The 5000-nt window shown below is 30.4% G+C and overlaps 2 protein-coding genes across 2 annotated transcripts in view; one reads left to right on the forward strand and one right to left on the reverse strand.

The window, feature by feature from the left end:
• The window catches only part of LOC122249181 (cdc42 homolog), an 11105-nt gene extending 9614 nt beyond the window's left edge, over window positions 1–1491 (reverse strand). The window contains exon 1 of the mRNA XM_043009847.2: window positions 1366–1491. The gene's annotated coding sequence lies outside the window, so the exon portion shown is untranslated. The remainder of the gene's footprint in view (window positions 1–1365) is intronic.
• LOC122264353 (uncharacterized) overlaps window positions 1–5000 on the forward strand; it is a 362270-nt gene that overhangs the window by 164162 nt on the left and 193108 nt on the right. The gene's annotated exons all lie outside the window — the stretch shown is intronic.

Below are 5000 nucleotides of genomic sequence, written 5' to 3' on the forward strand. Positions count from 1 at the left end.
AACAACAACAATGATAATTATAATAAACCAACAATAATGACAACATTAATAATAATCATAATCACAAGAATGATAAAAAACGATAGTAATAATAATAATGATAAAGATAACAATAGTTATTATAGTAATATCACTACTATTACTAATACTACTAACACTGATAATAATGATAATATCATTAATAGTGGTAGCAACAGCAGTAAAAGTAATGATAAGAATGGCAATATTGATGATATTGATAATAATGCTAGTATTAACAGAACATCAACAATAATGATGATGATTATGAAAATAAAAATAATGCAGATGATGATACTAATACAAATGGTAATAATGATAATAAAAATGTTATTACTACTACTAATGATAATAATTATGATAATAAATACAATAATGGTGATCATAATAAGGATGGTAAGGTAAATAATGATAGTGCTAATTATAATGATAATTATAATAATGATTATAATAGTTATAGTAATAATAAAGATAACAATAATGATAATGCTAACAATTATGATAGTGATAAATTAATGACAATAAAAGTGATAATAATAATGATGATTATAATGATAATGACAATAATGATGATAATGATGGTGGTAATACTAGTAATATTAATCATATTGATAACGATGATAATAATAATGAAGATGATAATGACAATAAGGGTAATAATGTTAATTATGATAATAATGATAACAAAAATGATAATATTGAGGATAATGATGATAATGATAATGATAATTATGATGATTACAATGATGATCATTATTAAAATGATGATAGTAATAAGAGAGATAATGACAATGATCATTGTTATGATGATAATAATGATGATACTGATAATTATAGCAATCATAATAATGATGAATATAATGATATTGATGGTAATAATGAATAAAAAGACAGTAATGATAATGATATTACTCCTATTACGATGATAATAGTAACAATAATGACAAAAGACAGTAATGGTAATGATAATGACAGTGCAGTAATATCATTACCATCGTAATTGACTTTAAAGTTATGTATGAATGTAAAAGTTCACAATTAATATAGCCATTACTATTTACTGGATTTACACTATTTGATATACTAAGCAAACTACAATATTTACTTCGATTGTAGATCTCCTTTTTGGGTCATATATCTACTTACAAAAAAACATTTATCAAAACATACACACACACACTCACACACACACATATACACACACATTCTCCTACCCCACACTAACACCCACATCCCTACCCAATCCCACCCCACCCTAACACACTCACCCCCCCCCCCACACACACACATACCTCTCCACCCACCTTTCCACCCACCCACCCACCCAACCACCCACCCTCCACTGACCTTCAAGTGTCGTCCAAACTATTAATAATAAGATATAACACAACAGTAGAATATCTAAAAGACTTGATGTTATTGCGTCTACAAGTCAGAACAAACTGCGGCCGAGAACTGTACTGGCCTTTTGACACCAAGACAGGAAATGGGTAGATAAGATATGAGTTTTTATCATTAAGGGAACTTTACTGTTAACTCATATCCTTGAGCAGAAGCCGGCTTTCGTCTGCTCCTGTTATTTGTATCATTGTTATCATTATTATCATCTTTATCATTATATTTAGTATGATTCTGATTGCCATCGTTATTATATCTATCCTTATTATTGTTGTGATTATTGCTATTGTTATCATTATCATCATGATTAGAGGGATTGTTAACCTCATTATTATTTCTATAATGATAAGGTAATGATAGTAGTGATGATGATGGTAATAATGATAATGACAACAATAATGATAATAACTATTAATTATAATGATAATAATGATGATGGTAAAAATAGCAATAATACTAATAATAACAATATTAATACTGAGAGTCATAAAAATTATCATGATCATTATCATCGTTATCAATAGTACTTCTACCACAACAACTATAACAACTGCTACTAGTGATATCATTATTGTTATCATTATCATAATTATCATTATCAATACGATTCTTATCATTATCATAATAGCCATCATTACTATTGCTGTTACTATCACTGTGGGCAGAAGACATTAGATAAAGGGAGATTTTAAAAGTAAATTTAATGGATTACAGAAGAGCAGAGACCAAGCGGGATTAAAACTAAAACGTGAAGGTTTGCACTCTTAAAGTTTTCAAGTTCGTCCCGGTTCCTTGGCAAAGTTCTGTTACGTATAACATTGAGAATTTATGGATAGGTTGCATGTAGCCTACGGAACAGCCGATTAAAAATTGGTAGATGTATATAAAGGTAGAAATGAGATTGAATAACTTATCATTTTTTATCAGAATTACATAGTTGTGTAATTGTGAATCGCGTTAATTCCATCTCTCGCGTTGGAGGATATTACGAGTAGATTTATGGTAAAAAATGGCTGTTTCAGATAGATTTTGAGGTCTATTATTAAATTTTAATTGCGATTCAGGATAGATGAAGCCAATTAAGTGTAGATCATGGGTATATTTATGGTAAAGATTGGAAGTTTGACGTTGATTGCGGATATGAAATTAGATTATGCGTGGATTTTAGGTTTGACGAAGGTAGGTTCTGACAGAATGCTTTAGGTTAGATGGTGCTAGGTTTCGAATAGATTTATGATTAGGAGAGTAGATGAGAAGATTTTAATGTGTATATTAAGGTTGACAAAGATTACTTTTTATTTTCTTGTAGGGCAGCAATTGTTTGTGAGTTACCCATTGCAGACGGGGATAGATTAGCTTGACTGGTTCCCAGGAGGGGCACTGGTGGCACCAACGAGGCACCCCAGATGGGTTTTATTTCGGAGCTTCTTTGTAATTTCAGTATGATAAAAGTTTTGTGATATGCATGAATTTTCATAAAAAATCCGAAAGAAATGACCATCCCTAATGCAAATAGATAGAGAAAGGGGGAAGAGGAAGGAGACCTGTACTTACAACTGCGAGTGACACGGCAAAAAGCGGCCATACTGGCAAAGAGGCACATTATAGATGCTTTACATAGTCTAGATCACCTCCGTCTTCTCATTCTGTCTACACATCCTGCATCGTTGGTATTTTAGAGCCTGAGGTCGGCATCTTGCTGTGTGCCATCGCTCTCTGAAGATAGTGCTTGGTTGATACCGTGGATGGGCGCCCTTCAAGGTCTACTCTCCTGTTGATGCTAGGAGAGAGTGGTGCTATCGATGTTTGGTTTATAAACTAAACATATTTTGGCGAATTATAGTCATTCTACTTGCAATTGGCACCATCACTTATAGAATGGAGTTATTCTTCATAGTACAATAGAGAAACACAACAATCCAAATTTACCTTGACATGTAGGCCAAAAGCTCGTGCGGCATTTATGTCATACCGCAGCCTGCAGCGGGTTAAGGCCTATAGTAGAGGTAAAATAAATAGATGTCTGAAGTAGAGAGAAGTGCGAATACTATAACAAATCATACACTCTTACGGTATCTTCTAGTTTTTATTCCATCTAGCTTGTCAGTATCTCACTATTGGGGGGGATTTTTAAAGGAATACATTGCAGACTGAGTATGATGAAGATGCGGCTGGGAGTCACTGATTAGCTTCTGGTAGGAGCTCTCAAGAGAGGTTGAGATTTTTGAGCGCTTGTGGATGATTGCGGTCGTATTTCACTTTTTTTACTCCTTATTCTTATCAGTATGATTGTTTTTTTTTCTTAGTATTGATCCTTGTTGTTGTTTTTAGCATCATCATTACGGTTATTATTATCCACCATTGATCCATTTTATCTATTATACGGATATGCTTGTACTGACAGAAAATAGGTCTATCAACCAAAACTCTGTGATAGATTCTGAATCTGGAATCCTTCCATCTATCTTTCTCTCCCTCTCTCTTTCTCTGAGTTCTATTTGATTATTGTCCTTATTCATGTTGTTATTAATTGAGGATATTACCATTATTCTCGTCATTACTGTCTTTCATCTGTTATGCTACTCTTATCATTATTACAATTTAAAAAAGGACCTAGATAAGTATCATTATTAATGCTATTATCATCCTCATTTTTATCATAATCATTATGATCATTATAATCATCATCATTATTCACGTCATCACTAGGGTCCCTATCACTCATAGTTTTAATTGTAAACATTGTATTGATCTATATATATCAGAGTGTGTCTGTTTATTCATTCCAGATGAAATATTCACTTAAATGACTATACTCCAACGTGTGTTGTTCGGGTACCATGACTGGCAAAACACGATCATGTGTCGATAGAATGCTAGATTTTTTACAGTGTTTTTGAGAATGTATTACTAAGGTCCTTTTTCTTTATTGTCCTTATATTACCATTATTGATATTATCATTATGGTTATTATCTTCATTATTGTTATTATCATTATCATTACTATTATCATTGTTATTATTATTTTCATTCTTCTTATCATAATGATTATTATCATAGGTATTATTATGATAATCTTATTGTTATTAATGTTATATTCGTTATTATTATGCTTGTTATTTTCACTATTTATCATTTTCATCATCTTCATCATTACGATTTATGATAAAAAAGATCATGATAATCATAGTCATAATGATAATGATAAATATAGTTATAGTAATGGTAATGATGATAACGCTAATCTTAGTCATAATGATAGAAATAATGTTGATAATAACAATAATCATAATCACGATCAACATTATCATTATAACTATTATCATTATCACAATTATTAATTATTATTAATTATTCCTGTTCTTCTTCTTCTTATTATATATATTTTTTATTATTTCTATTTCATAATCATTATTATCTTCATTATTATCAATATCATCATCATCATTATTACTCATATCATCATTACTACGAGTAGTATCATTATCATTATCATAATCATATATACCACTATAATTATCGTCATTATTGTCATAAAATCAATAAAAAAAAACGAAAAAAATTATATTTTGAAAATTGTGTTT

Source organism: Penaeus japonicus, unplaced genomic scaffold (genome assembly GCF_977035675.1).
Source record: "Penaeus japonicus unplaced genomic scaffold, GWHDUDI00000001_assembly GWHDUDI00000032, whole genome shotgun sequence".
NCBI classification, from domain to species: Eukaryota; Metazoa; Arthropoda; class Malacostraca; order Decapoda; family Penaeidae; genus Penaeus; species Penaeus japonicus.